Source organism: Somniosus microcephalus, unplaced genomic scaffold, assembly GCF_052327205.1.
Source record: "Somniosus microcephalus isolate GS21.2 unplaced genomic scaffold, FLI_Smic_1.0 scaffold106, whole genome shotgun sequence".
NCBI classification, from domain to species: domain Eukaryota; kingdom Metazoa; phylum Chordata; class Chondrichthyes; order Squaliformes; family Somniosidae; genus Somniosus; species Somniosus microcephalus.
In genome coordinates this window covers 749,781-772,400 of record NW_028225293.1, presented here as the reverse complement: position 1 = coordinate 772,400, position 22,620 = coordinate 749,781, and positions in this window count along the sequence as shown.

The window sequence follows — 22,620 nt, the reverse complement described above, 5'->3', positions numbered from 1 at the left end:
ACCGAACTTATCAACTCTTCTGCACCCTCTTAATGAACTGCTACAAACAGGAGTAATTTGGAAATGGAGCGAAGACTGTAAACATGCCTTCCATAAATGCAAAGACTTAATCACATCCAAGGAAGTTTTGGCTCATTACAACCCATCACTGCTAATCAGACTGGCATGCGATGCATCCCCTTATGGCGTAGGAGCAGTATTATCGCATAGATTCGCTGATGGCTCGGAATGGCCGATAGCTTTTGCGTCACACTCATTAAACTCAGCTGAGCGTAACTATGCCCAAATCGACAGGGAAGCACTCAGCCTGGTATGGGGAGTGAAGAAATTCAACCATTACCTACACGGACAAAAATTTACCTTGTTGACTGACCATCAACCCCTCATCTCCATATTCAACCCTAAAAAGGGTGTTCTCATTATGACAGCGCAAAGGCTACAGAGGTGGTCCCTTTTTCTAGGGGCACACCAATATGACATAGAATGCAAAGGATCAAAACAGCATGGGAATGCTGATGGTTTATCGCGCCTACCGTTGCCAACGGTATAAGAGGCACCTACAGTAGACCCAGTGGAGATGTTCCACTCTACCATAGTCGAATGTCTACCAGTAACAAATTCTGCCATTGAAAGGGAAACGAGAAATGACCAGGGTCTTGAGGGAAGTAGCGGTAGGGATTGTGGATGCATTGGTAATAATTTTCCAAAACTCACTGGACTCAGCAAAGGTCCCGGCAGATTGGAAAACTGCTAATGTAACACCCTTATTTAAAAAGGGTAGTAGGCAGAAGGCTGGAAACTATAGACCTGTTAGCCTAACATCTGTGGTTGGTAAAATGTTAGAGTCCATTATTAAGGAGACAGTAACGGGACATTTGGATAAACATAATTTAATAGGGCAAACTCAGCATGGTTTCATGAAGGGGAAGTCATGTTTAACAAATTTGCTTGAGTTTTTTGAGGAAGTAACATACAGGGTGGATAAAGGGGAACCAGTGGACGTAGTGTATTTAGACTTCCAAAAGGCATTTGACAAGGTGCCACACAAAAGATTATTGCTCAAGATAAAAAATCACGGGATTGGGGGTAATATTCTGGCGTGGGTGGAGGATTGGCTCTCTAACAGAAAGCAGAGAGTTGGGATAAATGGTTCGTTCTCAGATTGGCAACCAGTAACTAGTGGTGTTCCGCAGGGGTCAGTGCTGGGTCCCCAACTCTTTACAATCTATATTAACGATTTGGAGGAGGGGACCGAGTGTAACATATCAAAGTTTGCAGATGATACAAAGATGGGACGGAAAGTAGTGAGTGAGGAGGACATAAAAAACCTGCAAAGGGACATAGACAGGCTAAGTAAGTGGGCAGAGATTTGGCAGATGGAATACAATACTGGAAAGTGTGAGGTTATGCACTTTGGCAGGAAAAATCATAGAGCAAGTTATTATCTTAATGGCAAGAAACTGGAAAGTACTGTAGTACAAAGGGATCTGGGGGTCCTGGTGCACGAAACTCAAAAAGTTAGTATGCAGGTGCAGCAAGTGATTAAGAAGGCCAATGGAATGTTGGCTTTTATTGCTAGGGGGTTGGAATATAAAAACACGGAGGTATTGCTGCAGTTGTACAAGGTATTGGTGAGGCCGCACCTGGAATACTGCATACAGTTTTGGTGTCCATACTTAAGAAAAGACATACTTGCTCTCGAGTCAGTACAAAGAAGGTTCACTCGGTTAATCCCGGGGATGAGGGGGTGGTCATATGAGGAGAGGTTGAGTAGATTGGGACTCTACTCATTGGAGTTCAGAAGAATGAGAGGCGATCTTATTGAAACATATAAGATTGTGAAGGGGCTTGATCGGGTGGATGCGGTGAGGATGTTCCCAATGATGGGTGAAACTAGAACTAGGGGGCATAATCTTAAAATAAGGGGCTGCTCATTCAAAACTGAGATGAGGAGAAACTTCTTCACTCAGAGGGTGGTAGGTTTGTGGAATTTGCTGCCCCAGAAAGCTGTGGAAGCTACATCATTAAATAAATTTAAAACAGAAATAGATAGTTTCCTAGAAGTAAAGGGAATTAAGGGTTACGGGGAGCGGGCAGGAAATTGGACATGAGTCTGGGTTCGGAATGGTCATGGCCCTGTGGGTAGTGGAGCGGGCCCAGGGGCCGTGTAGCCTTGTTCTGCTCCTACTGTGTTCTAATTCTGTTAGATTTCAGGAGATGGTTTTATTCCTGTTCCTGGCTGGGGTGGAGATCGCCTTTACAGAAGGTAAGTACTGTAGAAAATATAGGGACAGAGTGATCTCCTGGAAGAATTTCGATCGCCTAGATGGGTCGGAGAGGAATTTCCCAGATTTTTTTCTCCCAAATTGGCCATTGGGTCTTTATCTGGTTTTTCGCCTCTCCCGGGAGATCACATGGGTTCGGGTGGATGCAGAGTGATAGAAGATTTGAGGTTAGGATCAGATCAGCCATGATCTTATTGAATGGTGGAGCAGGCTCGAGGGGCCGATTGGCCTACTCCTGCTCCTATTTCTTATGTTCTTATGTTCTTATGTTGACCCGACTCTCTCACGAGTCTATGATTTAACAGTGAAGGGATGGCCAGCACATGGCGAACCACTGTTGCCAGCATTCTCACAAAGAAGAGAACAGCTGTCAGTGTGCCGAGGAACCTTGATGTGTGGATCCAGAGTGGTGATTCCACCCAAACTCCAGGATAAAGTGCTAAAGGAGCTTCACGAGGGGCATCTGGGTGGAGTGAAAATGAAGAACCTAGCCAGGGCGTTTGTATGGTGGCCAGGTATCGATGGAGACATCGAAGAAATGACCAAGAGCTGCCTAGGATGCCAGAAGGTCCAAAACGCTCCACCACAAGCCCCTCTACATCCATGGGAGTGGCCCTCATCTCCATGGCAAAGGGTACACATCGACTTTGCTGGTCCATTTATGGACTCAATGTTCTTAATCGTGGTTGATGCACACTCCAAGTGGCCAGAGGTAATAAAGATGTCCTCCACCACCACGGAAAAAACCATCACAGTATTAAGGACCATATTTGCCAGGAATGGGCTGCCTGAACAGATCTGTTCTGATAATGGACCACAATTTGTGTCAGAAGAATTCAGGAAGTTCTTAAAAAACAATGGGGTTAAGCACTACACGTCCGCCCCATACCATCCCGCCACCAATGGATTGGCTGAAAGATTTGTCCAGACCTTCAAGAAGGCCATAAAGGCCATGGGTAATGAAGACATAAAGCTGCAGCATAAGGTAGATAACTTCTTGTTTTCATACAGGAATGCAACACATATGGTGACAAACCAAACTCCCGCCATGATGTTCTTCAATAGAAGCCTAAGATGCCGGCTGGATTTGATCAAGCCAAACATCAGAAGGGACGTGGAGAACCGGCAATTTCAAGGCATGTATGAAAGGCCAACTAGAACCTTCCAGATAGGTCAACAAGTTTTGGCCCGGGACTACCGTACCGAGAAATGGCAGCCTGGAACTATTTGCACATGACTAGGACCACTGATGTATACCGTGGACATTGGAGAAAGCATAATAAGGCGCCATGCTGACCAGATCATAGAGTCATCCGAAAAGGGACAACCTACACCACAACTCTATACGCCTAATGATGAAGTAGAGATACCCATAGTATCTACCTCCGATCCGGTGATACTGGAACCAGATGAACCCGACACTGGCATTCAAGCCGAATCAGCCTTGCCAAAAGAACCTACTAAACCACCAGAAACTACTACACCACCGAGGCGTTATCCAGACCGAGTCAGGAAGCCTCCAGAGAGACTGACTTATAATTGATTAACTGCAGCAATGTGTAGATTATTGTTCTTGTAACATGTAATTAATGATTACTTAAAATATTATGTACTGGTTGGCTAAAAGGGGAGGAATTGTAGTGTATGTGCCTTTAAGAGTCCCCTGTGTACTGTAATGCCGATAATGGCCACTCGGGCTATATAAGCCTGTATATTGTGTTGTATCAGTTAGTTCACCTCCAGACTTTGTTCAGTAAACACCTGTGAAACCTACTCCTGCCTTCTGTGTCTCTATTAACACACGGATACAACATCATGAGTCACCTGAGAACTCATTTTTAACATGTAAGCAAGTCATCCTCTGTTCCGAGGGACTGCCTAAGAAGATATAATTGGAGTAAGACTTCTTTACTCCTGTACGCAAATCCTCTTGTAATGAAGGCCAGCATACCATTTGCCTTCATAACTGCTTTTCATGACCACCAGATGTCCCAAAGCGCTTTACAGCCAATGAAGTACTTTTGAAGTGTCGTCACTGTTGTAATATGGGAAACACGGCAGCCATTTACGCACTGCAAGCTCCCACAAACAGCAATGTGATAATGACCAGATAATCTGTTTTTTCGTCATGTTGATTGAGGGATAAATATTGGGCTCAAAACACCGGGGATAACTTCTTCAAAGTTACATTTGTCCACCCCAGTCCAACATTGGCATCTCCACATCGTGGCTACTATCGACACCACAAACTGCCAGCTCAAAGTGGATCTTCGAGTAAGCATTCTCCAAGGCGGCCTTCGAGACACATGACAACGCAAAATTGTCGAGCAGAAACTGATAGCCAAGTTCCGCACACATGAGGACGGCCTCAACCGGGATCTTGGGTACATGTCACGCTACATGTAACCCCACCTGACATAAAGTCAGCCAGACTCGAGTTGTCGTTGGCTTGTTCTCTCTACACAGATGCGGCTGGACCTGCTGTGATTTCCAGCAAAAAAATAGTTTTTTGTTTGTTTTTTGTTTTTCATACAGACCCCAGCATCTGCAACATTTCACCCCTTGTGACCCCCACCTCATTGTTCTTTGATGTAATGTTTTCCGACTGACCTGTTTGGACACCATTCACACCTGTGATTGCTGTGATTATCTCTCTGCCGAGGTGTGATAAAGGGCAGTTAGAAAGATTACCTGTAATCATCTGGCAGTGCTCTCTGACTATATATGCTGTGCTTATGTGCAACTCTTCACTTCACCTGACGAAGGAGCAGCGCTCCGAAAGCTTGTGATTTCAAATAAAGCCATTGGACTATAACCTGGTGTTGTGTGACTTCTTACATTTGTCCACCCCAGTCCAACACCAGCATCTCCACATCATAGAATTTCTAAATTTGCCGATGACACCAAACTTGGGGGTGTGGCAAACAGTGAGGGTGATACCAATCGACTGCAACAGGACATGGAAAGGCTAGCAGAATGGGCAGACAGTGAGGGTGATACCAATCGACTACAACAGGACATGGAAAGGCTAGCAGAATGGGCAGACAGTGAGGGTGATACCAATCGGCTGTAACAGGACATGGAAAGGCGAGCAGAATGGGCAGACAGTGAGGGTGATACCAATCGGCTGTAACAGGACATGGAAAGGCGAGCAGAATGGGCAGACAGTGAGGGTGATACCAATCGGCTGTAACAGGACATGGAAAGGCGAGCAGAATGGGCAGACAGTGAGGGTGATACCAATCGACTACAACAGGACATGGAAAGGCTAGCAGAATGGGCAGACAGTGAGGGTGATACCAATCGACTGTAACAGGACATGGAAAGGCTAGCAGAATGGGCAGACAGTGAGGGTGATACCAATCGACTACAACAGGACATGGAAAGGCGAGCAGAATGGGCAGACAGTGAGGGTGATACCAATCGGCTGTAACAGGACATGGAAAGGCGAGCAGAATGGGCAGACAGTGAGGGTGATACCAATCGACTGTAACAGGACATGGAAAGGCTAGCAGAATGGGCAGACAGTGAGGGTGATACCAATCGACTGCAACAGGACATGGAAAGGCTAGCAGAATGGGCAGACAGGTGGCAGAGGGAATTTAATACAGAGAAACATGGAAAAAAGGAGCAGGAGTCGGCCATTCGGCCCCTCGAGCCTGCTCCACCATTCATTGAGATCATGGCTGATCATCCAAACTCAATACCCTGTCCCTACTTTTTCCCCATATCCCTTGATCCCTTTAGCCTTAAGAAATATATCCAACTCTTTCTTGAATATATTTAATGAATTGGCCTCAACTGCCTTCTGTGGTAGAGAATTCCACAGGTTCACCACTCTCTGGGTGAAGAAATTCCTCCTCATCTCTGTCCTAAATGGCTTACCCCTTATCCTTGGACTGTGACCCCTGGTTCTGGACTCCCCGACCATCGGGAACATCCTTCCTGCATCTAGTCTGTCTAGTCCTGTTAGAATTTTATAAGTTTCAATGAGATCCCCTCTCATTCTTCTAAACTCCTGCGAGTATAAGCCCCATTGACCCAATCGAAGTGTGTGGTGATGCATTTTGGCAGAAGGAACAGGGAGAGGCACAGTTTTAAACAGTGTGCAGGGACAGAGGGACCTGGGAGTTAATGGGCATAGGTCACATACGAATTAGCAGCAGGAGTCGGCCACTCGGCCCCTCGAGCCTGCTCCACCATTCAATAAGATCATGGCTGATCTGATTACTCCACATTCCCACCTACCCCCGATAACCTTTCACCCCCTTGCTTATCAAGAATCTATCTACCTCTGCCTTAAAAATATTCAAAGACTCTGCTTCCACCGCCCTCTGAGAAAGAGAGTTCCAAATACTCACGACCGTCTGTGAGAAAAAAATTCTCCTCATCTCGGTCTTGAATGGGCGACCCCTTATTTTTAAACAGTGACTCCTAGTTCTAGATTCTCCCACAAGAGGAAACATCCTCTCCACATCCACCCTGTCCAGACCCCTCAGGATCTTATATGTTTCAATCAAGTCACCTCTTACTCTTCTAAACTCCAGCGGATACAAGCCTAGCCTGTCCAACCTTTCCTCATAAGACAACCCGCCCATTCCAGGTATTAGTCTAGTAAACCTTCTCTGAACTGCTTCCAACGCATTTACATCCTTCCTTAAATAAGGAGACCAATACTGTACACAGTGCTCCAGATGTGGTCTCACCAATGCCCTGTATAACTGAAGCATAACCTCCCTACTTTTGTATTCAATTCCCCTTGCAATAAACAATAACATTCTATTAGCTTATATTAGATTAAATGTTGCCTGAGTGTTTCCATCATTTTCTGGTATTACAAGTTTATCATTGACTCTTTGCTCTGTGCACTATGCTGTGGTGGTTCCACCGGGTGTCCCTTACACATATAATGTATATAATTCACTTTAACCTAACTGTACATGTATTACTCACCTTATTGGGCCATTGCCCATTTAACTTACCTGTGGGGGCCGTTGCCCCTTTAAGACGCGCCCTAGCGCGCTGACGTCACATCACGCATTGTGTAATGTATATACCTTTATAAGGGGGGAACTATCTTTTACAGCTCATGTATACTGCAGTACCGGCAGTGACCACACCTGTATATAGCACTGAGAGGTAATCTGTACAGATCAGTTCCAGTGTGAGCCAAGTTGAGTAAACACCTGTTGTACTGTTCTCCTGCAGTCTGTGTCTTATTATACACAGACACAACATTGGCAACAAGGCAAGTTCGAACCTACCTGCAACTCTGCATCACCTCCCGGGGATTCGTTCCTGGAGATCAGTGGATTGGAGGTCAAGGCCAGAGACTCGGGCGTCGACCACGGGCAACCGCCCAGTCATCCAGTAGAGACTCGAGAATTGCGGGGGAGGCTGTTGAGAGCCAGGCTTGGCTTTCCAATCGAGGTAGTCCAGCGAAATGGGCTGGCAACAGGTAGTGCGCAGACGCTTCCCGGACAGCGGCAGGCTAGAGCCCGACCGAGCGGCACAGCAAAGGGCCGAGCAGCGTCGACGGGGGAGCGAGAGAGAGGGCAGAGTGCACAGGGCACAGCCGGTGTTCAGGGGATGAGCAGCGTCGAAGAGAGGGAGAGAGAGACGCACAGAAACCCGCGAGGCACCGCCATTGCCACGAGGACTGCCGAGAGCGGCGTTGGCAGCAGTGCAGAAGCGCGTGAAACCTACAGGGCGCCGCCATTGCCACGAGAACCGCCAGGAGCGGCGTTGGCAGCAGCGGGGGAGAAAGGAAAGTGCGGGAGATGCCATTTTAAGCCATTGAGAGATGCCATTTTAAACCACACCCAAAATGCCGAAGAGTGGCAGTATCACCGCATTTGACAATGAAGTCGAAGATTGGACTACATATGTCAAACGAATAGAGGTATACTGCAAGGCAAATGAGGTGTCAGATGACAAGAAAGTGTTGGTATTGTTAAATTTAATGGGTGCAAAGACGTATGGTTTATTACAAAATCTAGTAACCCCAACGAAGCCAATGGAAAAGAGTTTTGAAGACACAGTAATGATACTACAGGAACATTTAAACCCCACACCGCTGCTGATCTCAGAAAGATTCAAGTTTCACAAACGGAACCAGCATAAGGATGAAAGCAATGCTGATTATTTAACAGAACTGCTCAAACTATCGAAACACTGCCAGTTTGGAGCGGGACTGGCAGATACTTTAAGGGACAAGTTTGTGTGTGGGCTTCAAAGTGAAGGAACCCAAAAACGGCTTTCATCTGAAAAGGACCTTACGCTGGAAAAGGCTTTCAGCATTGCGGTATCATATGAAGCAGCAGCACGGGGCGCTGCAGAGATACAACAGAGACCACAAGAATATGGCACAAATGAAATGTCATATGGAACAGAGAAGTGCTATCGCTGCGGCAGAACAACACACAACCAGAATGATTGCTGGTTCAAAGACAAAGTGTGCAGACAGTGTGGAAAAGTAGGACACATAGCACGAGTCTGCAGGTCGGGAAAGAAAACCAGCAATAAGAAACCTACCAAAGGAAAGTACAAGAAGGTACATAAGATGATGGGGAATAGTTCAGACGAACAAAAGAGTGATAACGACTCCGAAAGCAGGGAACTGAGTTGTCTGAAATTACATAATGTGACCACAACGGAGGATCACCGAACCATTTGGGTCACTCTCAAGATAGCAAGAGTCCAGGTAAAGATGGAATTGGACACAGGATCAGCCCTAACAGTCATAAACCGACGGGACTACGAGCGACTATTCTCACACATACTCTTGAGAGACACAAAAATTATTTTGAAGACGTACACGGGGCAAAAAGTCTACCCCAAAGGAAAAATAAGGGTGGCCGTTATATATAACAGTAAGGAAACACCAAAACTAGACCTGTATGTTTTGCAAGGTGGAGGACCACCATTACTGGGACGTGAATGGATCTGGAAAATACAACTGGATTGGCATTCCATACACGCACTGACTGTGGCTGACAAAAAGGATGACGATGTCACACCTGGGTGACTGTCAAAGATCCTAACTGATGTGACAGAAGTGTTCCAGCAAGGACTCGGAACACTAAAAGGCATGACAGCGACGATTAAAATTGAAGAAAACGCAAGCCCAAAATTTTTTAAGGCCAGACCGGTACCTTATGCGATCCGCCCAGCCGTCGAAGCAGAGCTGGAGAGTCTGGAACGTTCAGGTGTACTGCCCAAGGTAGACTGGAGCGAGTGGGCTACACCCATCGTCCCTGTGATGAAACAGTCATTGAGCAGCACGCCTAGGGAACCAAGGAAGGTTCGCATCTGTGGGGACTTTAAGGTAACAGTGAACCCAGTCCTTCACCGTACAATACCCACTTCTGCGGATTGAAGATATTTTCGCCTCGCTATCTGGAGGGAAATGCTTCACTAAGATTGATCTGGCCCAGGCGTATCTGCAAATGGAGGTAGAAGAAGCATCAAAAAAATACCTCACAATCAACACTCATAAAGGTCTCTACCAATACAACCGGCTGGTATTCGGGGTAGCATCAGCTCCGGCTATTTGGCAGAGGGCAATGGAACAAGTCCTGCAAGGGATCCCAGGGACCCAGTGTTATTTGGACGATATTCTGGTCACGGGCAAAAATGAGAGTGATCACCTTGCCAACCTGGAGCAGGTGCTCACTAGATTGCAGGAATATGGGCTCCGAGCTAACCGCCCCAAATGCGAGTTTTTTAGAACACAGATCTCGTATTGTGGCCATGTTATCGATAAAGAGGTGTTACATAAGTCCCCAGAGAAGATTGAGGCAGTAGTCAAGGCTCCAGCACCAGAAAATGTGTCACAACTGAGGTCGTTCCTCAGGCTGGTAAACTACTACCATAAGTTTTTGCCAAATTTACCTACAATACTACACCCACTGAACACCCTACTGGGGTGCCATGGAAGTGGAGTGACGAATGTAGATGAGCTTTCCAGAAGAGCAAAACACTAATCACATCGAAAGAGGTATTGGCCCATTACAACCCAGCATTACCAATTCGGTTGGCATGTGATGCTTCACCCTACGGCATTGGAGCGGTGCTGTCGCACAAATTCTCGGACGGCTCAGAGAGGCCAATAGCCTTTGCATCACGATCACTAATCTCAGCCAAGCGTAACTATGCCCAGATTGACAGGGAGGCCCTCAGCCTAGTGTGGGGAGTGAAAAAGTTCAATCACTATCTGCACGGGCAGAAATTCACCTTGCTGACTGACCACCAACCACTTGTCTCCATCTTTAATCCAAAGGAGGGCATTCCGGTGATGACTGCGCAACGACTACAAAGATGGTCACTCTTTCTAGGGGCGCACCACTATGAGATTGAATATAAGGGCACGAAACAGCATGGAAATGCTGATGGGCTATCACGCCTGCCACTGCCTACTGCGGAGGAAGCACCAGCAGTGGATCCTGTCGAAATATTCCATTCGACTATAGTTGAATACCTACCGGTAACTAACGCTTGTATCGAAAAGGAAACCCGAAATGACCCGACACTGTCTCGGGTATATGATTTGACGGTGAAGGGATGGCCAGCACATGGCGACTCACTGTTGCCAGCATTCTCGACAAGGAGAAAACAGCTGTCAGTGTGCTGGGGGACCATGATGTGTGGATCCCGAGTGGTAATCCCACCCAAGTTAAGGGATAGAGTGCTCAATGAGCTTCATGAGGGTCATCTGGGAGGGGTAAAAATGAAAAGCCTAGCCAGGGCTTATGTGTGGTGGCCGGGAATCGATAAACAAATTGAAGACCTGACCAAGAGCTGCTCAGGATGCCAGAAAGCCCAAAATGCACCACCACAGGCCCCTCTACACCCATGGGAGTGGCTCTCATCTCCATAGCAACGGGTGCATATTGATTTTGCTGGTCCATTCATGGACTCAATGTTTTTAATAGCCGTGGATGCGCACTCGAAATGGCCTGAGGTCATCAAAATGTCCTCCACCACCACGGAGAAAACTATTGCAGTCCTACGGACCATTTTTGCCAGAAATGACTTGCCAGAACAGATTTGCTCCGACAATGGACCACAGTTTGTGTCCGAAGAGTTCCGGAGGTTCTTGAAAAAGAATGGGGTAAGGCATTACACATCCGCCCCGTATCATCCAGCCACAAATGGATTGGCTGAGAGGTTCGTACAAACCTTTAAGAAAGCAATAAAGGCTATGTACAATGACAACATTCCGCTGCAGCACAAGGTGGACAATTTCCTGTTCGCCTACCGGAATGCGACACATGCAGTCACCAACCAGGCCCCAGCCATGATGTTCTTTAACCGAAGGTTAAGATCTCACCTGGATTTGCTCAGACCAAACGTACGAAGAGATGTTGAGAGTAAGCAATTCCAGCACATCCATGAGAAGCCAACAAGGAGCTTCAATGTAGGGCAACCAGTCTTGGCCCGCGACTACCGAACAGAAAAATGGCAGCCAGGAACGATATGCACACGGCAGGGCCCACTAATGTACACAGTGGACGTTGGGGAGAGAATCGTGAGACGCCATGCTGACCAGATCCTAGAGTCACAGGAACAAGTCAACCCCATGCCTCGCCCATACGTACCTGGTGATGAACCCGACGTACACGTCGCATCTACCCCAGAAACAGTAGCATCGGAAGCTGATGAACCAACCGACGACAGGGGGCCAGAATCGCCTCCGCACCAAGAGCAAGACACTCGGGAAAGGCGCTATCCAGAAAGGATCAGGAAGCCTCCCCAAAGACTGAATATATAAATAGACTATTTTCAGCTAATCACAGAATCACAGAAACCCCACAGTGCAGATAGAGGCCATTTCGGCCCATCAAGCCTGCACCGACACATATCCCACCCGATTCCCCGTAACCCCTACACCAACACGTATCCCACCCTATCCCCGTAACCCCACGTATTTAATCCCCCTAACACTAAGGGTCAATTTATCATAGCCAATCAACCTAACCTGCACATCTTTGGACTGTGGGAGGAAACCGGAGCACCCGGAGGAAACCCACGCAAACACGGGGAGAATGTGCAAACTCCACACAGACAGTCACCCGAGGCCGGATTCGAACCCGGGTCCCTGGCGCTGTGAGGCAACAGTGCTAACCACTATGCCACCGTGCTGCCCAGCTAATGTTGCATGTTAAAAGAGTTAATTGTAATTAGTTTGATATTTAATTGTTACATGAGTGTTATGGTACTGTTAATCTAAAAGGGGAGGAATTGTAATGTATATACCTTTAAGGGGGGAACTATCTTTTACAACTCATGTATACTGCAGTACCGACAGTGACCACACCTGTATATAGCACTGAGTGGTAATCTATACAGATCAGTTCCCGTGTGAGCCACGTTGAGTAAACACCTGTTGTACTGTTCTCCTGCAGTCTGTGTCTTATTATACACAGACACAACACATTGCGTGACGTACGTGCGGCAGCCGCCGGCCTGACTCGGCTTTCCAGGGCGGCCGCCGGCACAGCCCGGCCTACCGCGATTTCGGCCGCATCGGCCGGCAGACATAAGCGACGCAATCCCCCGATCAGCCTCCAGCTCCTGCTACCGCGGTCGCGACTTCGGCCTCAACGGCCAGCCTACACACCGGGTGAAGGCGCCGACGTATCGGCGCGCGTCACTTGACCGCCCCAAACGCGGGCCAATGCGCTAACGTCAGGACGCGGTCACGTGACACCCGAAGAGTGGGAAAACGCGACCGAGCATGATGACATCATCATGCTCTCCCAAGGACTACGGACTCGTTCCTCGTGGAGTCCCTGTCGGGGTAGGACCTATCTCGCATTGCTCCTGTGTAAAGCCAGCTTACCTGTTGTATTTAGTCATTTCCAGTTAATAAACAATTAGTGATTATTCATCCGAACTCAAACTAAATTATTTAGTAGGCATTCGTCCTGAGAGGTCAACACGAATACCTGCAATGCCCTATTTAAAAATCCAAGCTTCACAATACAAGCTTCTTTGAAATGCACAATTGTTTCCTACAGACAGCCTTGGTCACTCTGCAAAAAAACTGTTTAACAATTCATCATAACTCCCTTGCTTTTGGAGAGGCGTAGAGTGCAAAAGCAAGGAAATTATGATGAAACTGTGTAAAAGACTGGAGTCAGCTGTGGCTCAGTGGATAGCAGAGTCAGAAGGTTGTGGGTTCAAATCCCGCTCCAGGGACTTGAGCATATAAAGCGAGGCTGACACACCAGTGCGGTGCTGAGGGAGCGCCGCACTGTCAGAGGGGCAGTGCTGAGGGAGCGCCACACTGTCGGAGGGGCAGTGCTGAGCGAGCGCTGCACTGTCAGAGGGGCAGTACTGAGGGAGCGCCGCACTGTCGGAGAGGCAGTACTGAGGGAGCGCCACACTGTCGGAGGGGCAGTACTGAGGGAGCGCCGCACTGTCGGAGGGGGAATGCTGAGGGAGCGCCGCACTGTCGGAGGGGCTGTCCTGAGGGAGCGCCGCACTGTCGGAGGGGCAGTACTGAGGGAGCGCCGCACTGTCGGAGGGGCAGTGCTGAGGGAGCGGCGCACTGTCAGAGGGGCAGTACTGAGGGAGCGCCGCACTGTCGGGGGGGCAGTGCTGAGGGAGCACCGCACTGTCGGAGCACTGCACTGTCAGAGGGGCAGTGCTGAGGGTGCGCCACCCTGTCAGAGGGACAGTACCGAGGCAGCGCCACAATGTCGGGGGGGCAGTACTGATGGAGCGCCGCACTGTCGGGGGAAGCAATGCTGCGGCAGCTCTGCATTGTCTGAGGGGCAGTAATGAAGGAGCGCTGCACTGTCGGAGGTGCTGTCCTACAGATGAGATGTTAAACCGAGGCCCCCGTTTGCCCCTCAGGTGGATGTGAAAGATCCCGTGGTGCTATTTCGAAGAAGTTATCCCCGGTGTTTTGAGCCCAATATTTATCCCTCAATCAACATGACGAAAAAACAGGTTATCTGGTCATTATCACATTGCTGTTTGTGGGAGCTTGCTGTGCGCAATTTGGCTGCCGCTTTTCCCACATTACAACAGTGAATACACTTCAAAAGTACTTCATTGGCTGTAAAGCGCTTTGGGAAGTCTGGTGGTCGTGAAAGGCGGTTAAGAAGGCAAATGGTATGCTGGCCTTCATTACAAGAGGATTTGAGTACAGGAGTAAAGAAGTCTTACTCCAATTATATCTTCTTTCTTCTTAGGCAGTCCCTCGGAACCGCAGATGACTTGCTTCCATGTTAAAAATGAGTTCGCAGGTGACTGATGAGTCTAGTGCGGGAGCTACAGTCTCTGTCACAGGTGGGGCAGATGGTGGTTGAAGGGGCGGGTGGGTGGGGTGCTTGGGTTGACGTGCGCTCCTTGTGCTGCCTGCGCTTGGCTTCCGCTTGCTCCCGGAGACTTGAGGTGTTCGGCACCTTCTCGGATGCTTCTCCTCCACTTTGTGCGGTCTTGGGCCAGGGATTCCCAGGTGTCGGTGGGGATGTTGCACCTTTTCAAGGAGGCTTTGAGGGTGTCCTTGAAGCATTTCCTCTGCCCACCTGGGGCTCTCTTGCCGTGTTGGAGCTCGAGTAGAGTGCTTGTTTTGGGAGTCTCGTATCGGGCATGCGGACAATGTGACCCGTCCATCGGAGCCGATTGAGCATGGTTAGAGCTTCGATGCTGGGGATGTTGGCCTGAGCGAGAACACTGACGTTGGTGCATCTATCCTGCCAATGAATTTGCAGGATCTTGTGGAGGCAACATTGGTGGTACCTCTCCAGTGCACCTCAAAGCACTGGAGAGGTACCACCAACGCTGCCTCCAATTATATAGGGCCTTGGTGAGACCACACCTGGAGTACTGTGTACAATTTTTGTCTCCTTACCTAAGGAAGGATATACTTGCCATAGAGGGAGTGCAACGAAGGTTCACGAGATTGATTCCTGGGATGGCAGGACTGTCGTATGAGGAGAGATGGAGTAAACTAGGCCTGTATTCTCTTGAATTCAGAAGAATGAGAGGGGATCTCATTGAAGCATACAAAATTATTACAGGGCTTGATAGGGTGGATGCTGGGAGAATGTTTCCCTTGGCTGGGGAGTCTAGAACCAGGGGCCACAGCCTCAGGATAAAGGGTCGGCCATTCAGGACTGAGATGAGAAGAAATTTCTTCACACAGAGGGTGGTGAATCTTTGGAATTCTCTACCCCAGAGGGCTGTGGAGCCTCAGTGATTGGGTATATTCAAAAGAGAAGTCGATAGATTTCTGACTAGTAAGGGCATCAAGGGATATGGCAATAGGGCCGGTGAATGGAGTTGAGGCAGAAGATCAGCCATGATCTCACTGAATGGAGGGGCAGGCTTGAAGGGCCGAATGGCCGACTCCTGCTCCTATTTCTTATGTTCTTATAAATGCAAGTCTTTCTTTCTTTCTTATTGTGTCCAATTCTGGGCACCGCACTTTAGGAAGGATGTGAAGGCCTTAGAGAGGCTGCAGAAAAGATTGACCAGAATGGTTCCAGGAATGAGGGACTTCAGTTATGTGGAGAGACTGGAGAACTGGGATTGTTCTCCTTGGAGCAGAGAAGGTTAAGGGGAGCTTGACCAGAATTGTACCAGGGATGAGAGACTTCAGTTACATGGAGAGACTGGAGAAGCTGGGGTTGTTCTCCTTCGAGCAGAGAAGGTTAAGGGGAGATTGACCAAAGTGGTACCAGGGATGAGGGACTTCAGTTATGTGGAGAGAATGGAGAAGCTGGGGTTGTTCTCCTTAGAGCAGAGAAGGTTGAGAGGAGATTTGATGGAGGTGTTCAAAATCGTGAGGGGGTCTGGACAGAGTAGATGGAGAGAAACTGTTCCCATTGGCGGAAGGCTCGAGAACCAGAGGACACAGATTTAAGGTGATTGTCAGAAGGTCCAAAGGCTCCTCACAGCTTACTGTCCCACCTAGCTTTGTATCATCAGCAAACTTGGATACATTACACTCAGTCCCTTCATCTAGGTCATTAATATAGATTGTAAATAGCTGAGGCCCCACCACTGATCCACGCGGCACCCCACTAGATACAGCCTGCCAACCTGAAAAAGATCTGTTTATCCCTGCTCTCTGTTTTATGTCCATTAACCAATCCTCTATCCATGCTACTATATTACCTCCAACCCCATGAGCCCTAATCTTGTGTAATAACCTTTTATGTGGCACCTTATCGAATGCCTTTTGGAAATCCAAATATACTACATCCACTGGTTCCCCTCTATCTACCCTGCTAGTTACATTCTCAAAAAACTCTAATAAATTTGTCAAACACGATTTCCTTTTCATAAAACCATGTTGACTCTGCCTAATCATGTTATGATTTTCTAAGTGACTTGATACCACTTCCTTAACAATGGATTCCAGCATTTTCCCGATGACTGATGTAGCTTTCAAAAGCTCTTACAATAATGTGTCCGTGACTACACAAACCACTCTGGGTCCAGGTATATTGTGTATCAGTAAAACAGTCCGTGACTACACAAACCACTCTGGGTACAGGTATATTGTGTATCAGTAAAACAGTCCGTGACTACACAAACCACTCTGGGTACAGGTATATTGTGTATCAGTAAAACAGTCCGTGACTACACAAACCACTCTGGGTCCAGGTATATTGTGTATCAGTAAAACAGTCCGTGACTACACAAACCACTCTGGGTACAGGTATATTGTGTATCAGTAAAACAGTCCGTGACTACACAAACCACTCTGGGTCCAGGTATATTGTGTATCAGTAAAACAGTCCGTGACTACACAAACCACTCTGGGTACAGGTATATTGTGTATCAGTAAAACAGTCCGTGACTACACAAACCACTCTGGGTACAGGTATATTGTGTATCAGTAAAACAGTCCGTGACTACACAAACCACTCTGGGTCCAGGTATATTGTGTATCAGTAAAACAGTCCGTGACTACACAAACCACTCTGGGTACAGGTATATTGTGTATCAGTAAAACAGTCCGTGACTACACAAACCACTCTGGGTACAGGTATATTGTGTATCAGTAAAACAGTCCGTGACTACACAAACCACTCTGGGTACAGGTATATTGTGTATCAGTAAAACAGTCCGTGACTACACAAACCACTCTGGGTACAGGTATATTGTGTATCAGTAAAACAGTCCATGACTACACAAACCTCTCTGGGTCCAGGTATATTGTGTATCAGTAAAACAGTCCATGACTACACAAACCACTCTGGGTACAGGTATATTGTGTATCAGTAAAACAGTCCGTGACTACACAAACCGCTCTGGGTACAGGTATATTGTGTATCAGTAAAACAGTCCGTGACTACACAAACCACTCTGGGTACAGGTATATTGTGTATCAGTAAAACAGTCCGTGACTACACAAACCACTCTGGGTACAGGTATATTGTGTATCAGTAAAACAGTCCGTGACTACACAAACCACTCTAGGTACAGGTATATTGTGTATCAGTAAAACAGTCCGTGACTACACAAACCACTCTGGGTACAGGTATATTGTGTATCAGTAAAACAGTCCGTGACTACACAAACCGCTCTGGGTACAGGTATATTGTGTATCAGTAAAACAGTCTGAGACTACACAAACCACTCTGGGTACAGGTATATTGTGTATCAGTAAAACAGTCCGTGACTACACAAACCACTCTGGGTACAGGTATATTGTGTATCAGTAAAACAGTCCGTGACTACACAAACCACTCTGGGTACATGTATATTGTGTATCAGTAAAACAGTCCGTGACTACACAAACCACTCTGGGTACAGGTATATTGTGTATCAGTAAAACAGTCCATGACCACACAAACCACTCTGGGTACATGTATATTGTGTATCAGTAAAACAGTCCGTGACTACACAAACCACTCTGGGTACAGGTATATTGTGTATCAGTAAAACAGTTCGTGACTACACAAACCACTCTGGGTACAGGTATATTGTGTATCAGTAAAACAGTCCGTGACTACACAAACCACTCTGGGTACATGTATATTGTGTATCAGTAAAACAGTCCATGACCACACAAACCACTCTGGGTACAGGTATATTGTGTATCAGTAAAACAGTCCGTGACTACACAAACCACTCTGGGTACAGGTATATTGTGCATCAGTAAAACAGTCTGTGACTACACAAACCACTCTGGGTCCAGGTATATTGTGTATCAGTAAAACAGTCCGTGACTACACAAACCACTCTGGGTCCAGGTATATTGTGTATCAGTAAAACAGTCCGTGACTACACAAACCACTCTGAGTACATGTATATTGTGTATCAGTAAAACAGTCCGTGACTACACAAACCACTCTGGGTACAGGTATATTGTGTGTCAGTAAAACAGTCCATGACTACACAAACCACTCTGGGTACAGGTATATTGTGTATCAGTAAAACAGTCCGTGACTACACAAACCACTCTAGGTACAGGTATATTGTGTATGAGTAAAACAGTCCATGACTACACAAACCACTCTGGGTACAGGTATACTGTGTATCAGTAAAACAGTCCGTGACTACACAAACCACTCTAGGTACAGGTATATTGTGTATCAGTAAAACAGTCCGTGACTACACAAACCACTCTGGGTACAGGTATATTGTGTATCAGTAAAACAGTCCGTGACTACACAAACCACTCTGGGTACAGGTATATTGTGTATCAGTAAAACAGTCCGTGACTACACAAACCACTCTGGGTCCAGGTATATTGTGTATCAGTAAAACAGTCCGTGACTACACAAACCACTCTGGGTCCAGGTATATTGTGTATCAGTAAAACAGTCCGTGACTACACAAACCACTCTGGGTACAGGTATATTGTGCATCAGTAAAACAGTCTGTGACTACACAAACCACTCTGGGTCCAGGTATATTGTGTATCAGTAAAACAGTCCGTGACTACACAAACCACTCTGGGTCCAGGTATATTGTGTATCAGTAAAACAGTCCGTGACTACACAAACCACTCTGAGTACATGTATATTGTGTATCAGTAAAACAGTCCGTGACTACACAAACCACTCTGGGTACAGGTATATTGTGTGTCAGTAAAACAGTCCATGACTACACAAACCACTCTGGGTACAGGTATATTGTGTATCAGTAAAACAGTCCGTGACTACACAAACCACTCTAGGTGCAGGTATATTGTGTATGAGTAAAACAGTCCATGACTACACAAACCACTCTGGGTACAGGTATACTGTGTATCAGTAAAACAGTCCGTGACTACACAAACCACTCTAGGTACAGGTATATTGTGTATCAGTAAAACAGTCCGTGACTACACAAACCACTCTGGGTACAGGTATATTGTGTATCAGTAAAACAGTCCGTGACTACACAAACCACTCTGGGTACAGGTATATTGTGTATCAGTAAAACAGTCCGTGACTACACAAACCACTCTGGGTCCAGGTATATTGTGTATCAGTAAAACAGTCCGTGACTACACAAACCACTCTAGGTACAGGTATATTGTGTATCAGTAAAACAGTCCGTGACTACACAAACCACTCTGGGTACAGGTATATTGTGTATCAGTAAAACAGGTTTATTAAACATTAAACATCCGGTACAAAGAAGTAGTACTTAACAAGAAGATAGTCACAGACTGTTCGTTCAAACCCCGGCGTTCCTTCCGAGTGAGCGCGGCGCAAGTCTCCTGATGTATCTTGCTGTGTTCCGTTGACCCACGTGCGCTTCCTTGGGATCTTGCTGTGTTCTGTTGACCGAAGCTCCTATCAATCTCTGGTTACACGGTGCGCTGCTTTCGATGTTCAAAACCTGTATCTTTATACCCTTTTCCCTCTCGTTTTGCCTACGTGGCAGTAATTAACCCTCTAACACCTGGTAAAAAGTCTTGCTCCCTCATTACCCATCTTATGACCTTGTTTGATCCTTCTGACTTTTTCTCTCTACATTACAAAGTACCCTTATCTCAGATCTTCACTTTTCACAGAACACTTCCTAGAATGTTGACGACACAGTCGGTCCATCCGATAGCTGGACCAATGAAGGACGTCTCCAACTCTTATCTATCTCTCTCGTTTTTATCTCTTTAAGCATAATATTGCTGAATTCCTCGTCTCCATAAACTTAGCACAACATTCCATTACTTCAGTAATTTTAAACAGGTTTTTAGTCAGGTTGGCATAATCCCATCCTGCTTTGCTCTCAGCCAGTCTCCATTTTATACAGGCTTTTAGGCTCTTAACATACAATTTCACATATTATAGTTATATTAGAATGGTTATCGAATCTTAATAATGTTTACTAATTCCCACAGGTACACCCTATCCCACATATCCCTACCTTGAGGGCGAGGCATTTGCCGACCCCTCAAAACTAAAATCTTACATGTGGATTATTTTTCTTCCGTTTATGTAACTCTAACATGTTCTGGGCTGTGATCATATTTCAATGTGATTGGACATTGGACTTTAGGTGTTTCAGGTAGCGGGTGTAGAACAGTAAGCACATCATTACTACAAGTTGGGATATGACCAGTACATGGGAAATTATCCTAATCCAATGAGGAATTTCCATGTTTGTCCCTATGTTGTCTCATTAGTCCTAACAGTTTTTGACTCCCTACCTTGTGACATTTGTGTTTAACTGGGTAGATCTTAAACAAACTTCTGATCTTACATAGTTCAAAGTTTTACTACATGGGTTACATATCTCAAATACAAAATCATTACAAGTTGGAGAACAACCAGAGCGTGTGAAATAATATGAGCCTAAGGGCATGCTGATGTATTAAGCCCAATATCCCACCAGTGTGTGTTGTCCCTTCTGCTTTCAATTTCAATATCTATTCTCCAGTTGTCTTGCTCCAAAACATAAAAAATGCTTTAGGGAGGAGTTCAGTCGTATCATGAGCTCACTGAAACCCTCAAACAATAGGGGAATGTCGGGTCTGAATTGTGCCACATAACTGTGCAGCTCGTACTTAAAAACGTGTTGGTTGATGGGACAGGTCCTGTTAGACCCGTAAAGCATGGTAGTTGTGGTGGTAGTGACACAGGAGGCACCACCAAAATCACCTCATACTGGATTCGGACTGGTTTTTCCCACGCTCTGTTACCTACAAAACACAATTATTACAGTCACAGTTAAATTCAGTCTTACAATCATTTCAAGCGACATTACAGTTTCACATCTACTTCCTGATCTTCCAAGTTGAGATCCTTTCTCCCTTCCGTTTTTCAAAATAGCGGCCACGGGATCTTTTACACACACCTGAGAGGGCAGACGGGGCAGCGGTTTAACATCGCATCCGAAAGATGGCACCTCTGACAGAGCAGCTCTCCCTCAGTACTGCCCTGGAGTGTCAGCCAAGATTACGTGCTCAAGTCTCCAGAGTGGGACTCAAACCCACGACCTTCTGACTCGAGAGGTGGGAGTGTCACTCACTGAGCCAAGGCTGACCCCTCTTAAACTCCAGCCTAGTTACTGGGGTTATTATCAGCGTTTTCAAACCGCCCCCCCCCCGACAACCCCGTAATTGCCATTATTAACACAGAACAGTCCTTCATGTGATTGACAGCAGAATGGGACCAGTGTGCTCAGGTGTGAACTCGCTGGTGTCTCAGCAGGTGAGTTGAAGTGGTGAATCCCTTTTCACACACTGAGCAGGGGAACGGCCTCTCCCCAGTGTGAGTGCGCTGGTGTATCTGAAGAGTGGATGAGTGCGTAAACCTCTTCCCGCAGTGAGAGCAGCTGAACGGCCTCTCCCCAGTGTGAGTGCGCTGGTGTATCTGAAGATTGGATGAGTGCTTAAACCTCTTCCCGCAGTGAGAGCAGCTGAACGGCCTCTCCCCAGTGTGAGTGCGCTGGTGTATCAGCAGGTGAGATGGACTGGTGAATCCCTTTTCACACACTGAGCAGGGGAACGGCCTCTTCCCGGTGTGGGTGAACTGGTGTCTCCAAAGATTGGATGAGTGCGTAAACCTCTTCCCGCAGTGAGAGCAGCTGAATGGCCTCTCCCCAGTGTGAGTGCGCTGGTGTGTCAGCAGGTGAGATGGACTGGTGAATCCCTTTTCACACACTGAGCAGGGGAACGGACTCTTCCCGGTGTGCGTGAACTGGTGTTTCCGAAGACTGGATGAGTGCGTAAACCTCTTCCCGCAGTGAGAGCAGCTGAACGGCCTCTCCCCGGTGTGGATGCGTCGATGCTTCTCCAGGATCTTGGAGCATTTGAAACTCTTGTCGCATTCGGAACATTTAAACGGCCTCTCATCAGTGTGAACCAGCTGGTGTTCCCGCAGAGTGGAGGGATGAGTGAATCCTTTCCCACACACGGAGCAGGTGAACGGCC